We start from the raw sequence: 17,797 nt of genomic DNA on the forward strand, positions 1-17,797 counted from the left end.
ATACTTGATGCAAGCAGAAACGGTTGTAAAAATAACGACCGATTGCCATTGAAAAGAAAAGAAAAATTTGAAATAACACTGGATTAAAAAAAAGACAGGCAGGTCATATTATCCGACGGAAAATTTTTTTTTTTTTAAATAACGCTGGATGCACCAGTGAGGGAAATGACATCGCCTTAGTAGCGTCCAAGTTATTTGAAGAAAGGCAGGTCATATTAACCGACGGAATGATGGATATTGGATCTATAAGATAGAGGAATGGAGACCCAAAAACCAGTTTAAAGAAATGCGATAATAACTCCATGCACTGAAATGATAATATCAGTAAAATTTGGATGCACATGACGAATAGGTCTATTGGAGGAGAAAAGAACTTATCCTGTAAAGGATTTGAAGACAGGTCCTTACTAATATTATAAATGTGAAGTTGTTTTGTGATGGTGTTTGTTTATTATCTCTTAACACCTTAACCGCTTAACCAATCATAATGATATTTGGTATATAACAATTACACATAGGTACTACACGGGATAGAGAGGAAGAGACTACATTTTATCCCCGTTCGATAACACATCCTTTGGGATATGGGATAGTAAAAACTAATCTCTAACAGTTTAAAATAAACACGCTATTTTTGTCTGTATTTTTGTACGCTTTCTTGTTCTAACTCACTCAATGAATTTTAATACGAGTTCCGTGGTCATTTAGATATTTTTTACGAAAGGTTTATGTGTACAGTATAAACTTCGATATCGATTCAAATCCGTGCGAAGCCGGGGCGAATCGTCAGTATTTGTATAAATTGTTAAGAAATACGATCTATTTAGCTTGTTATATCGGGCCAAAAAAGATTTCAGCTTAAAAAAACAAAGGAATTATTAGATCAAACCTTTTCAGGCTTTGCTTCCACAATAGATTAGGTAAGTACCTAATCTTTTCAATAGATTCGATTCAATCATTCAAGTTTCAAGCACTGAAAGAATACAATAACAAAATATTCTTGGTAAAATATATACTTTTATAGAACTCACCTTGAACCGAGATTAAGTTTATTTCAGAAATAGCTATTTCACAATGGCTTAACTAGAGTTAATGCATCTGGAATTACGATATTTACTTAAAGAAGCCTCTCCAGAGCAGATCGTGGGGATTTACGTGGTCCATTTCAATTAGTTTCGGGTTTAGTACTGAACTATGTAGAGCAAGTTATAATAGCGATATTGAATGTTTCATTGGATTTACTTTGGTTATAATTAAAGGGTACAGAGGCATAATACCTTACTCTTATGAGATCCTAATGATCAAACCTAATGACCGAGTGTCTGTAGTCCAGTGTCTGAGTTCCTTAGTGTCCAGTATTCGAGTGTCCGAGTATCCAGCATCTAATTCTCAGTGTCCGAGGGTCCAGTATCCAGTATCGGACTGACCAGTGTCCGAGTCTCTCATTACCCAGTGTCCAGTGTCTGAGTGTCCAGTGCCTGAGTGTCCAGTGTCCAGTGTCCAGGGTCCAAGTGTCTAGTGTCCAGTGTCCAAGTGTCTAGTGTTTGAGTGTCTGATGTCCAATGTCCAAGTGCCTCGTTTTCCAGTATCCGATTATTTAAGTGTCCATTGCCCGAATGTCTGAGTGTGCGATGTCTACTGATTTTCCTACATCATCCTAATTGTGTCACTGTACTATTATTAAGTACTTAATAATAATAATAGTAATAATACTAGTGGGCAGTCTACCCTCAGTATGCATTTATGGACTACACTCTATACTGAGGCAATGTTTTTGGTATTACTGGGTTCCAGATTGTGGTCATGGAGAGTTTAAAACCGTCTTCGAAATTGGATGTTTTACATTTCTTGATTTCAATAGTTCCAAGTACTAGTATTTAAACAGAGCATTTCTTTAAAACCGAGCCATTTCTGATACACACGTGCGAGAATCAGCTCACTCAGATATAATTTTATTTTTATACATACACACTTGTATCCACGATATTACGGGGAGCCTAGGTGTCCTACTATGTTACCGTGAAACGTGCCCGCCCATAATTATAATCTGAAGAGGGAAGTCGAAAGTCGCGTAGACAGGCACACGCATACATATAATATATTCGCAAAATTCTTGCGACGAATTTAAAAGGAAGCCTAGGTTTGCTACGGAAACGTTACGGTAATTTCGTGGTCGTGCACGATTATAAAATTATCGTAGAGGAAGCTTAAGAACGTCTCTGTTAAACGAATGCATACATTTTGCTCTACTATTGTATCGTGACGTCGTATGGTATCGTGGAGTTCCATAGAAAAGTATAAAAATGCCTTATTAGTTTTTATTACCTTGCAAATGTTAAAATGGTATAAACGACCGTATATTATGATTATTTTGACTTAGAAGTTTAATGTTTTCATAATTTTAACAGATTTCAGACTATCTTCTTATTTATAAAAAAATAACACCATCTACAAATGTATATTGTCTATTACGCTGCTTTGTTACTTTCTTTCAAATTGGAAATCGAGTGTAAAAGAAAGAGACAAAATAGTGTAATAGCTAAAATAGGTTTATGACAGGTTTGACTTTTTTATGAATGAGGGGGTAAGTAAACACACTAAATAGATTTAAACTTGATACTTCCACGCGTTTCCAAGAAAGAGAGTCTTGACAGACAGACAGATGGACAACAAACCGTGTAAATGAAAGCTTAAATAACGTCTATTGTCCAAGTACTCTACCATTTGTCCATCTGCAATAAATTACTAACTCCCGCCCCCTTGTCTAAAAGGGTTCACGGCTGCATTCATTTGGAAAAACTTCGCCACTCATACTTTGTTATTTACGACTATTTAGAACTTTTATCACTTAAGTTTTACAAAAAGATTCTTTATCCTTGAATTTAAAAATACAGCTTTTACGAAAAAGCAATTGAATAAATAGACAAATTGTTGCATCGACGATGCTTACCATATCCATCCTTAGAAACTTTACATTTATAACAACAACTGAATGTCTTAAATATATCATCAAAAGAAACACTGATAAAATTATGTTCCAATTTCTGTTTATATATATATATATATATATATATATATATATATATATATATATATATATATATATATTACCTTCATACTACATCTATTATAATATTTATTGTTCAAAATCAGGCATTATAAAAGTTTTAATAAAAAGTAAAACTTTTCGCACTTGCAATATTAGAACCATAGACATAGACCGTTCATCCGTTAGAAGGTCAAATATTTAAATTTTGTTAACAGATAGGACTACACGCATCTTTGTATTTTTTAATTTATTATAAAAATTGGGGCACGGATAAGAACTTCTCAGCTTCGAGAGCAAACATTCATAGTATGATATTTAAATTTCCATGTGTAAACTACTAATATTTAAAATTGGAAAACTTATGTACCAGTGTAATACATACAAAATTTAAAAAAAGAACACTATACTTTTTTATAGACGTGACTGTACAAATCGAAATTGAACCCGGAGTGTCTGTCGAAATCGCATAACTCTCAACTTAGTATTATAATTCTTATCGTTTGACAATTGAATGATAACACCAATATGTCATCGTATTGTGTCATTATCTGTTACTGGTTATAAAGAATGTCGTATAATTTGTATAGTTTTTTTTTTTATCTACAAGTAAGATTCTACTGTATCAAAGTAAAAGCTTACGAGAAAGCAGTCTATGAATAAGTGATTACCGATATAGAATTATTATTAATTTATCTATGACTTCTGAAATAAATCTAAAATGTCTATGTGATTCTTTGCTGTGATTATAGTACAAAAAAAATATATTCATGTTACATAATCCGTGATGACGATGACTATGATTTATACAAGAAAAATTAACTACTTTCACTTCCATTCAATACATTTATGTATCTATTAAACTTTACTAGAGGGAGACTTTACAAAAGTCGTTTGCTTAACCTCTGTCTCCGTGATGTTACGGTTTGAATGACGTGAATTTACAGTGATTTATACAAGAAAAATTAACTACTTATCACTTCCATTCCAATACAGTTATATATGTAAACTTTCTATTACAAAACTTTGATGCTGCTCATGTCTATAGGCGGAGAGGTTGTCAGTTTGTTTGCCATTCTATGTATATATGTATATAAGAAATTTAATGGAATTTTATGAACTTACTTTGTCGTTTCCAACAATTGATTCACCTGTAATTCACTGATCTCATGACTACCGCCGTGTTTCAACCGAATATACTCTTTTCTTGAAGTTGTGTTTGCATGGCTGTGTTTTGGAAGGTTAGAAAAACGCACGGTGGAAGACCGCCACTCGTCCAGATGATTGGGATGATATGGCGGGTTGTAATGGTGAAAATCAGCAGCAGGTATCAGAACAATTCCTCAGATGATAAATAGAAGATGCACAGAGACGTCCTCTGCGCATCTGTGTCCAAGAAATATGTTTCTAGACACAACTTTGAGTTATCGAAGTTAATGTAATTAACTTTATCAATTGATTATAAAATAAAGTTTTACTTCAATATAAATTTTAATATAATAATTATTTAATTTCTTGCACAAAAACAAATAAAAGTAAGTTCTAAAACTAACAGAAAAAATATATAATAATAATAATAATAATAATTTATTTCAAAATAAATGTTACATTTTAAATATAGGTAAAACTCTGCTCCCTGAATATCGAATAAAGAAAACTATTTATTAACTATCAGTCTATCTGTCAAATAATTAAACCATTGTATGTGAGAAAAATATGTCCATGGTACTGCTCAGATCGTTCCATGGTAATGATGGACAGAAAACAACTCATATATGATGATAATAAAGACAGAAATGTTATTTTGAAATTTCGACTTATCGCATATAAAATAAGGCATAATATAACAATAATAAGCATGTATTAAAACTAATACAATTATACTAGAACTAATCTAGTTAAACTTTAACAGTAGCCTATTTTCCATACCCAAATTGCAGTTTGCAACAAAACAAGACAATGTCTTAACTGCTGAATATGTAGTGAATAATATAATTTGTTATGCGTAAGTATTACCGGGAGACTTTATTATAATAATAATTGGAAGTACCAAACGTGTAGATGCAGAATTCCTAAAGATATTTTTTTATTGTTAGAGAGGCAAACTTGCAGACGGTCCATTCGTGTTTCAACCGTATAGCAGTTGTGTTTGCATGGCTGTGTTTCGGTTTGAAGGGTGGGATATGGCGTAAATTTACTGGCTACAGAGGAATAACACCGGAGTCCTCAGGAATGGCAACGCATGGGGGGTATCATGGGCGTAACAGTATACTCTGTTATGTCCATGGTACTGCTCATGCTTATAGGCGACGGTTACCACTTTCCATCAGGTGGGCCGTCAGCTAGTTTGCCATTCTAAGTTGTATAAAAAAAATCAGCAATACATTAAAAAAACTATAAAACAACACTGAAGTAATAAGCAAGGGAACAAAGTAAACACAAATAAAACCAACAACAAAATAATAACTAGTCCCGAATTAAACGTGAAACAATTGTACTACAAGGTATTCAAGAGTATCGTTGTGAACCTGAATGCGAAATTGGTACATAATAGATTAATTATGTCAGAGTACACACGTACGTTAAACAAGTTTTTTTTTTATATTGATGTAATTTATAGTATATAACATATTATATATATAAATGTATTTAATTTATATTTTATATGTATAGATTAAGTAAAACTACTACTATAGGAGGACTTTCTGATTACAATTATATATATATATATATATATATATATATATATATATATATATATATATATATATATATATATATATATATATTGATTATCGATTATGTATTATATTAATAACAAACAACCACAAACAGAGAAATACGTAGGCAGTGCATTATATACATATATAAATATTGATTTAACTTACAAATTGTTTTTGTCTAATGAATGCATGCTATTTACTCTCTGTTTAGCGTAACGGTTGACTGGTAGAGAATGCCATCAGGCATTGAAGTCAGCTCTGTGTAGACATATTTTAATGTGTGCAGAAGTATAAATAAATAAATATATATATATATATATTAATAAATAAATAATTCCATATATCTTAATGGATTTTTTTTATACAACTTAGAATGGCAAACAAGCTGACGGCCCACCCGATGGAAAGTGGTAACCGTCGCTTATAGACATGAGCAGTACCATGCACATAACAGAGTATACTGTTTCGCTCATGATACCCCCCATGCATTTTCATTCCTGAGGACTCAGGTGTTATTCCTTTTTATCCTGTAAATTTACGCCATATCCCACCCTTCAAACTGAAACACAGACATGCAAACACAACTGCTTCACGGTTGAAACACGAATGGGACAGAGGTACCCAAGCAATCTGGTAAAACTAAACTTTGATAACTATATGAGAATAATTCTAGAGTTACACAAATGTAATATCATAATATATAAGCGTTGATAACATTTACCCTAACAACAGACCGGAATATCCAATTTCTATATGGGTATTTTTCATGCTCGAGTGACGGAAAATCCATGTACATTCGATGCCAAATCTCACACGTACCTACAAACCGGGATCTAGATTTGATGCATTATAAACATGGTTCAATTTCCATATCGATGCGACATATTGCGCCGATGTTTTGTAAAAACTTGACTCGTGACAGCAGTCGATATTATACTCTTGATGTGTTATGAGTTAAAGTTTATCTTGTAATTTACAAATAAATAATTAATTATAAATTGATAATGATTTAAGACATAGCTAAAACTGACATTGCTGAAATTTTATTAATTAATTAATTCTACAATATGAGTATAATTTATGTAAATATATATTTTAATTTCTGTTTTGCACTACTACTGCCCACTCACTACTTCCTATGCCACTGTGTTAGGTTGACTGGAAGAAATCTCTTTCGAGAGAGAGAGATAAGTTCGCCTTCGCTAACATTGTTATTAACTTATTGTTGTTACTGTATGTTTTAGTGCAATAAAGAATATATATATGAATAATTATAAACTACAGAATATATTAAATAACTATATAATACTAATAACCATTACGATATGAAAGATACTCACCAATACCTAAGTAATGTAATAACCACTAATAAATACTATATACATATATAAAATTAAATAATTAAAATTAATAATTAAATAATAAATAATAATAATAAGAAAATACGTACCTATCATGATACAATTTCAATAACTAGATAATATTGTAACAGATTCTTAGACAATTTTTAAAGTGAAAAAAGTGTCCTATCTCGTACTTGCTGTGCCCAACAGGGTCCAAAGCTAACTGTATCATGTTGCTTTCTATTACACTACATAGATCATCATTATATCCTCATACCAGTTTTTAACAGTCCACTGCTGAACAACTGCCTTCTCCAGGGGGATTTTTTTTTACAACACAGGGGGCAAACGAGCATGCGGCTCACCTGATGGTAAGTGACTACCGCCGCCCACCAATGCCGTAGGTGTGCTGCAGGCCTTTTAAAAAGGAATATGCTCTTTTCTTGAAGGTTATGTTGTCGTATCGGTTCGGAAATATTGCTGCTGAACTTTTACCAGTAGTTGCCATGCTTGGCAGGCGGATTGGTAACCACCGTTAGATTTTGGAGATGTTTAAAAGAGAGACTTTGCTGCCCACACTTCGCCCTTCGTTAGTCGCCTCTTACGATACCCACGGGAAAGGAAAGGGCGGCCTACTCTATGCTCGGACTACACGGCTATTCAGTATTGTATTATAGTAAAAGTTATTATTAAAGTATGTTCTGACTCTGTTATGTCCATGGTATTGTTCATTTTTACAGGCGACGAATAAATTAATTGGTTTCTTAAAAAAAGGACACAAATTTCTGAAAAGTGATGACATGAAATCTATCTTAAAATTTATAAAGGAAATTCCTTGGTGTGAACATAGAGAAACTATAAGATTCAATTTGATAAATTTTACTTCAAGACCAGTGTAAAATACAGGTAGGTACTGAAGCACAAGCGGCATTAAATCTAGCCACAGCAAATCCTCTTAGGCAGGCATCTCTCCTCTACGGCGCAATGCCCAGTCATTAAACACTAAATTCCTTAACTACTCCTGTGACCATTCTTTTTAAAAAATATGGGACAAATTTAAGACTATATGTTTCGAATAAACGCGAACGATTTCGTGTAATTCCACGACATTCTTTGACATATGAAATACAAACTCTATCTCGTATCTTCGGACGGATCAATCAATATGTACAGTATTATATGTGTTATGTTAAAATATAACTTATCGATGTAACAAATTTCATTCAAATCCATTCTGCCGTTTAGGCGTGATTGACGAACAAATATACGAATATCTTTGAACACTTTTACATTTATATAAATAAGTATCTTGGCCGTTCTTCTTAAAAAAAAAAATTGCATTCCAAATGAGAGGTAGAATCGTAAAAAATGACTTGAAAAATGTTTAAATTTAAGTTTACTTGAATAAAAAAAGTTTTCTTTCTGTGTATAATATTATAATTTATTGAAAGTGCGAAGTAAATAACAGTCGTTTATTTAAGATTATAGCATGAATTAGAAAGTACAGTCAGTGATTTGGGCTAAGATTTCACTGATTCAGTCTTGGGCTCTTTGGACTACAGTCAAACGTTGTACAATTAGACTATTACCGCTCTGAGAAAACTAATGTAATAAACTAATTATTTTAAGCAATATCTCGGTAAATAGGTACTTCAGAAGTGGAATTACATGATGCATTCAAATGTGTGTCTCCATCTACGAGAAAATACACAAATTTTAAGGCTGCCTAAGTTTTAATTAGTTTTACGCAGTAATTTCAATTCTATTAAAGCATGAACCTTAATACGCTCTTCATACAAATTGAGAAACTCTTTACATGAAGTTCGTTCGATATAATCGTATTTAATAGTGAACTTCAAAAAAAGAACGAAGTGTGTAAATGTTGTTTTTAAAGTAATTTGGTAAAATTTACTTTCATTTACCTTAAATATTTGTATGTACTTATTTTGAATATATTTTTTTCAGTCGCACCCTCTTGACAGATGAATGTAGTGGATTGGCGATAAGGCTTTCCTTCGAAATTGATCAATTCAGTTCATTCTATGATAAATATAGTACAAGACCAACGCGTTACTTATTAGCAGGGTGTCCTCATAGAACTGTGGCGTTTGAGGGAAGTTTCCGCTACCAAGCTACGAAATGCTGGAATAATATACCACTCCCAATAAGATTGTCTGAAACTAAACACAATTTTAAAAAAGAACTTAATTTTTTTTTAATTAATAAAAAAAATTGGCATACCTAAAAGTGATCTCTGACTACTACTCATCTAATGGTATCTGATATTTATTTATTTAGTTAGAATATAATATCAAATGGAGGCGAATGTAATGGACACATACACTGGATTTTATTTATATTTCTTTTTATTGTTATTTTTAATGAAGAGTTTCGCGACTGACTCTTGGCCACAGCGGAATATCAGTGTTTTGCTCTTTTAAGGGCAAAGCAATAAACTGAGATGTGATCATTTTTAAATAATAACTTTTTTTTTTAATTTTCTTTGAATATACGGACGATTTGTTATGAAGTCAAGAATTCGTATCTGAAATACCTAAAATAAACCTAAGTATATTCAGATGTACTCGTATTTTTATATTTTAACAGGGATAAAAACAAGAATTGATTGTGCTCTAAATTTTAATTACATTTATGGACATGAAACACCGTGTTATCTCTTATTACCATAGGAACTGCATATTAATTATTGAACATGAATATCTACGTGAACTTTCGCAGTAATATACAATTTTGATTGGTAATATAATCCTATCCTGTTAGTAACGCAATATATGGTGTACCTACGCAAGTGCCTCCGAGTCCAGTGGACCCTTTGAGTCGACCGCACGAATGCACCGAATACCTAGCTCGGGCCTCCTTAAAACGCTTTCATTCCAAAGTCTTAAGTAATAAACTATAAGTGAAGTTGGATTTTTCAAGCTCTAAACTATTCTCCATAAGTTACTCGTGATATTTAGTTTTTTAACTGACTTCAAAAAGAGGAGATTTTTTATGTTTATTACTTCAACACTCCGGCAGTTATAAACTGATTTGAGAAGCTTATTTTTTTATCTGAAAGAATATAGTTTTCGATCGGTCGATCGTTCGATTCGGTAGAAATTTTATCAAAATCTGTTCCATATTTAAATTTTAAAATAAAAATAACTGGATTTTTTAAATCAAAATAATTGATTTTGCCGCGATCGACGTCGTTTTTTTTTATAGAACACAATCTTAATTTATATAACAAAAATAAATTAAATAAGCAAATAAATAAATAAATAATTTCTGTAGAAAAATATGAACGCAGTAACAATTACCGGATCGGGTATTTCTGTACATATTTAATTTTTATTTTATGCAAATGTTTTGAAATAGAGTGAGGTGGGTTGTCAAACGCAGTTAGGCTTTGGTGGTGTTTTAAGAGGAACGCTGCTACCTATTTCTCAACCATCAAATTCCTTTAGTCGCTTCTTATGACTATCACTGGAAAGGAACAGGTGGCCCATTCTATGGCGGAACCACGCGTAACTACTATTATTATTGTTTAACCAATAATAATTACAACTAAAAGTCTAATTGCGGTTGCCAAACCGCCTTATTTATATATATATATATATATATATATATATATATATATATATATATATATATATATATATATATATATATATATATATAATGCATATGCTGTAAAGGAAATTAACTTTCGCGCAATATTATTTCCGAAGGAGAACTTAAAGATAAATAAAACATTACGCGGAAAACATAACATTTCAGAGAATAAATGGTTGGCTATTTTCTAAATTTACTTCTGCAATCCTGTGCACCGCCAAGAATTCTAGTATTGCAGGTGTGTGAAAGTTCTTAACAGTTAGTTTGGAGACGAAAATGACGATATTTCTTGCGTGACGCACCCCTACTATGTTTCACACATTGGTTTGATTTAAATAAAATATACAGTAGTAATTAACAAATTGTTCAGTCGATTAGAATTATTTTGCGACTGACTGCGAACATTTAAAAATTTACTACTATTATTATTAGTAGAAGTTCTACGAACTTTACAATATTAGTCATCAATCGCCGACCGTCATTCTATCCACGCACATTTTGTGACATGTGTTTCATCTCTTAACGTCACATTTTTAAGCAAATTAATAGGTCGCTGCTCGAAACTTCAGATTTTCGCTAATTTGGAATTTAGGGTTATTAACCGTTTTATATATAGTGTATATATGTATATATATTTATAATGTAATTAATATTTATGACTCTCTCCTTAGAATTATATAATTATATCTAATTTCGTTATATTAGTTCAGTAATATCCTTTTCTCGAAAAATTATTAAAAATTTAAATGTTTACTGTAATATTCGAAAACAGCATTTATAAAGGTCAAAGTTCCGTTTGTTTACTGAGTAAAGTTCGTGGTATTAATTAAAATTAAAGTGAAATATCTTAAAAGCAGCTTTTTCCGCAACTACTTTCGTATACCCGGAATATATCGATTAGTCCTTTTTCTTACCAAATTTCATGACATTTGAGTTTCATATTTAATTTCCTCAAAAGGGAGGTAAAGAGATTTCTCCAGGGTTGGCAACACGCGCGTAATACCCCCGCTAATGCAGGCATTCATAGGTTACAGTAATCGGTTACCATCAATCAGATGGGCCATATGCTTGTTTGACACCTCTATGGTATAAAAAAAAATAAATTTAGTCTAAGATCCCACCGCCAACTTTTTTTTATGCAACTTAGAATGGCAAAGAAGCTAATAGTCCACCTGATGATAAGTGGTAACCGTCGCCTATAGACATGAACATAACAGAGTATACTTTTTTTTATTGTTATTTTTAATGAGGAGTCTCGCGACTGACTCTTGGCCACAGCAGAATATCAGTTTTGCTCTTTTAAGAGCAAAGCAATAAACTGAGTTGTAACCATATTGTGTTACTATGGCACACGCATGAAGGAAGGGAAAGAAAGGAGATTGTTAGTTTATATATTTTGTTTTTTTTTTATTTGTGCTTTTTTATTTTCATTCTTTTATCTCTTTTGCTGTGTATTATGTGTATGTTTTTTTTTTTATTTATTGTAATTTGTGTGCTGTAAGTAATGTAAATAAATTATCTATCTATCTATCTATACTGTTTCGCCCATGATACCCCCATACGTTGCCATTCCTAAGGACTGAGGTGTTATTCCTCTGTACCCTGTAAATTCTAATGAAATCGAATGGTGGTCGGAGATTGATTGCTATTATGAAAGGTTGTAGAATTTCTGGTAATAATAATAATATTCGAGTGTAGGCAGTTACGCGCATACTATAGGTAGCGGAATTAAACAAAATAATGCTAATCAACAAACCAGTGAGTTGGACTTCCGTTAAATGATTCAGTAACATAAATTATTTATATTAATTTTTTTGTATAAAAAATCAGTTACTAATTATATAGCTATCAATAATATAGTTTATTATATATAAATTTATCAGTCGAGTTTTTTGCGCAATAGTAGAATCGAGTTTTCGTAGTAGCAGCCCGTTTCTCAGTATGTGTCACGGCTTAATACACCGACGAGGACGATGTCGTGTTCGCGCTGAGTTTTATTGTAGAAATAAAGCTAGCGCATTGTTGCATATACGAGTAGTGCTGAAAAGAATATATGCAAGTGTTGAGATGGCTCAGTATTTTATTTAACGGATGGCAGGTACTCTGTGCCTATAATATTTATCTCTCGCACACATAAGGGCTTGTTAGAGAGAGGCTGTACAACAGTCAGTCAGTCTGTCAGTCAGTCAGTCAGTCAGTCAGTCAGTCAGTCAGTCAGTCAGTCAGTCAGTCTGTCAGTCTGTCAGTCAATCAATTTTAGTTTGAAGCGTGGGATATTGTAATGAAGTTGTAAAGTATAGAGGCATACAATGAAATGGATTGCGCCTGCGTTAACGGTATACGCTGGAGGGGTACCAGTACAGGATGATAGGTGAGAATGAAAGGGCAGGATCAGGATGATTACACGTGAAATTCAGCACGATGGTTATCAGAGGGACTACAGGAAGATTGACTTGGTAGATTATATTTATTTTTATACAACTTAGAATGACAAACAAGCTGACGGCCCACCTGATGGAAAGTGGTAACCGTCGCCTATAGACATGAGCAGTACTATGGACATAACAGACTGGCTGTGTTTCGGTTTGAAGGTTGGGATATGAACGTGTGGTGTGGTGGACGTGAATTTACTGGGTACAGAGGAATAACACCTGAGTCCTCAGGAATGGCAACGCATGGGGGGTATTATGGGCGAAAAAGTATACTCTGTTATGTCCATGGTATTGCTCATGTCTATAGGCGACAGTTACTACTTTTCATCAGGTGGACCGTCAGCTTGATTGCCATTCTAAGTTGTATAAAAAAAAAATCTCCAGTAAAAAGTAGGCAATAGGTAGTCAATAAATACAATTATTTATATTATTCAAGGATTGAATCAATAACAATTAAAAGATGATACAATAATTTCACCATTGCATCGCTCGCCATCGGCAGGGAATGCTTCCTCAAGCCTTAGAACCAGAATGGTCACAGCACGGTTTCAGAGGATATTTCTGTCACGGATAGTCAGGTTGTAGAAAGATTTCTGGGGGATGTGCTAATATACCGGCGCATTCCCCGAGTGGTAGGGTGAGCACGCTATCCATCCTATCTTGAGAGAGGAGACCTGTTCTTACCATTAGGGGGCGGGTCGTTGCCGTCGGAGATGTGGTGAGTGCGAAAGCGAATCCATGTCTCCGACATATGGCACTTTGAGGGTATATCGTTTGGTTTTTGGTGAGTACACTCCCACCTTACGGGGGGATTCCCCCAGTACCCATTCACCACTAAGGTGTATGGGTCTGCATAAAGCATTTCCCAGAGGTAAAAAAAAATGGTTGTGGAAAGATCTTCCTAAGCCTCAGTTTTCCTTAGAGACTACAGCATGGGGTTCATCAGAAAGGACGTATTAAGGCTTTTTAAGGGACGGCAACGCGCGTGTAACATTACTAGTGTCACGGGCGTCTATAGGCTACGATAACCCCGTTTACTATCAGACGGGGCCGTATGCTTGTTTGCTACCATAGTAGTATAAGAAAAAAAATTTTACTAATTTTATGCATTCTGATTATTTTGTTTTTTTTTTTTTTAATTTTTCGTACATGTATCTTTTTTTTTTATCTATTTTCACTTTGCATTTTTGTCTGTTGCTTTTTGTGTGCTGTAAATAATGCAAATAGATTACTTATCTATGTATCTATCTATCTATAAAAAAAATGGTGATAACACTACGCGTTAAGCCACTATAGTCGTCAAAAATATACGCAATTATATGATATTAAACTCAGATAGATTTATTGCAATGCAGAGAGCACCCTGTATGTATATAAGTGTATCTACTTCTATATACAGGTTGCGGTTTAAAATCACGTACGAACATCGCTTGACAATGAATGTACGCGAACTGTGTTTAATATGTCAACCAGTTTGGTTGCGTTGTAATTAGTTGACTACGGGATATTTATGGTATTGTTTGTCACAAACGAGATAATTATTTACAATTGAAAACATTTTCAATCGTTTTCATTAAAAAAAGTTCATTTAATTTAATTAGTTTTTCATTAAAGTGGATTGCTCGGGCACCTCTGTTCCATTCGTGTTTCCACCGTGAAGCAGTTGTGTTTGCATGTCTGTGTTTTTTTTATGCAACTTAGAATGGCAAACAAGCTGACGACTCACCTGATGGGAAGTGGTAACCGTCGCCTATAGACATGAGCAGTACCATGGACATAACAGACTGGCTGTGTTTCGGTTTGAAGGGTGGGATATAGCAGTGAATTTACAGGTTACAGAGGAATAACATCTGAGTCCTTAGGAATGGCAACGCATGGCCCCAATATGGAGTATATCATGGGCGAAACAGTCTACTCAGTCTATATATATAATATATAGGCGACTGTTACCATTTCCTATCAGCAGAATTGATCCCATGGCACCCTGAGACTTACAGGTGACAGTTACCACTTACTTTCAAGTGAACTGCTAACAGAATTGAACTCGGATCTTATTTATTTAAAAACTTATTACGCCATTGGGGTTTTTTGTTTTTTTTTTTAATCCACTCACATACATTTATATTACAGTACTAATCTTTTGCAATCAAAACATGTAATATAGCCAACGGCATAGTTTTAATGGAAGCAAGTCTGGAATTTGCATATTTCATCTAGATAGTCTTATTTGCGCGCATGTGCTATGAACACTTGACTACTAATTTGCCTTAGGACATGTAAACACACAATTTTATAATATCCGTACTGTTATTCATAACATTTCAAATTTCAACCTTACGCCTCTCGCTTTAGAATCTATAATATAAAGATTTAATGGAAAAAAACATTTTGCAAAGGTGAAGATGGATTGTGTTTGTTTTATAGATTGCGTCGTTACATTTAGAATCTTCTACAATTATAATAGAGTTCTTAATCAATTATTTTTAGACATAGCTTTTTTTGTGTTGATGCAATATCTACTAGAATTAACATTTCAAACGGACGCCGAAGACTTACAAGGAAGGCGAATAACGTCATCCAATCTATATATGAGATTACATTGTGGACAGGTTTGGAGTATCAAAGTCTTGACTGTAAATACTGGAGTGTGGGACAGATTTGTGTATTTATCAAAGTTTGCAATCATCAATCTATATTTAGTAATTGTAGTGAATAAAATAAAAAAGTAAAGTTTTGATGGGTGAAAATGATATGGTAACCCCACCTGCGCTAATGAGATACGCTGGCGGAGCACCAGTGAAGGGTGATAGATGATGAGAATGAAAACAGTTAGCCCATCATGATGAATTCATCAGGAATTAACCATGATAGTTTCCAGGGAGAACCGCGAGGAGGTGGACCTGGTTGGGTATATTGCTAGCAATAGGATTCTCAGTCTTCATTACTAACAATTCAATTCCCATAAAAAAAAGTTATGTTGAAAATTACATAGAAAAGAAGAAAAGAAAAAATCTTTTTTTTTCTCGATCGACAAATGGAAAAAGAAAAATGGCTAGAAATGGAAAGAAAACAATGAAGAAAAAAAAATGGTAGATGAACGAAGAAGATGGACCAAAGATATAACGAAAGAAGAAAAAGGAAATAATTTTGGAGAAATACATATTTTTAATTATGTATAATATTTAGTAAAGACTTTTCCTAGATAAATATTTTAATTGGTTTAACATCCCCATACATTATCCTACAAAGAAATAAATTTTGCGAGTACCTCTTTTTTTTTTATTCATTAAAAGGTATACATAACAGGTTACAATCAATAACATTAGAAACATTTATATAAAGATAATAGTTTGAACTAAATTGAGACCCAGACATGTGTACACTCAGCATGGTTAAAGCAGTTGGCAAACAATGTTAAATTATAAATTATATTATATAGGTACAATAGACATGCAAATAATAAAAATACATATAAATATGGACATGTCAAAGAGACTTGATGGCTGATTGTAAAATGTTTTTGAAGGTATTTAGACGTGAGCTAGAAGGTATCTTTTGTATACATAGAACGAAAAGCCGAGTAACATTCGTCATTATCGTGACACTAACTAGCTAGTTCATTAACTCAGGTATGACATTCAGACAGACTGTTAGACATGCACTTAGCGCGAGACAAGTACATAGTACTTCTTTTAACGTTAGCACGCTTGCATGGTAGGGGTCAAAGGGGATGGTAACGAGCTTCGTAAAATGTTCTGGAAATATTTTCAAATTTTATTTTAATTAATATCAAATGTGTGAAAATTAAAAATATTTATTTCAGTAATAAAATAGTATTGCTTTATTTTTCCAGAGGGAGACTTTGTACAAAAGTCGTTTGCTTGAGTACTTCTGTCCCATTCGTGTTTCTACCGTGAAGCAGTTGTGTTTGCATGGCTGTGTTTCGGTTTGAAGGGTGGGATATGGCGTGAATTTACAGGGTGCAGAGGAATAACAACTGAGTCCTCAGGAATGGCAACGCATGGGGGGTATCATGAGGGAAACAGTATACTCTGTTATGTCCATGGCATTGCTCATGTTTATAGGCGATGGTTACCACTTTCCATCAGGTAGGCCGTCAGCTTTTTTGTCATTCTAAGCTGAATAAAAAAAAATCCATCGCCTACGTATTTCTCGGTATGCCCAATGGTTAACTGGTAGAGAACACCGTCCGGTGTTAAGTCCATCAAATGTACATAGAATTTTATTGTGCATTAAAATTTAAATAAATAAATATCTGTAGTAACGTAATAAATTTATCTCTCACTGCTTGAGAATTAGGCCAATTAATAGTAATGCTTTTTATGATACTCCGAATGTTAAATTAACGGCCCACATGACGGTAAGATGACGTGTTCATAATTATACATTTTTTCTATTTAAAAATGGAAAATGTCATATATACATAGATACTATATGGAAGAAGCGAAACAGGTTTGTTTGAATCGAAGCATTTGATGTTCCATTGTTTCTGCCTACCCTAATGGGAGACAGGCGTGACTATGTACTTATGTATGTGTTGCACACAAAACTCTTAACAAGTCCAAAGTACTTTTGACTGAACAGGATGGTTAAAAGTGGTTTTGCCTGAAAATGATT

General features: G+C 33.3%; 1 pseudogene; it reads left to right on the forward strand.

Moving 5' to 3' along the window:
- Nucleotides 1-1,297: 1,297 nt before the first annotated feature.
- The window catches only part of LOC128202384 (uncharacterized), a 73,055-nt pseudogene continuing 56,555 nt past the window's right edge, over nucleotides 1,298-17,797 (forward strand).

The sequence above is a fragment of the Galleria mellonella genome, unplaced genomic scaffold (genome assembly GCF_026898425.1).
Source record: "Galleria mellonella isolate WM207_F2 unplaced genomic scaffold, CSIRO_AGI_GalMel_v1 utg93, whole genome shotgun sequence".
Taxonomy (NCBI): Eukaryota; Metazoa; Arthropoda; class Insecta; order Lepidoptera; family Pyralidae; genus Galleria; species Galleria mellonella.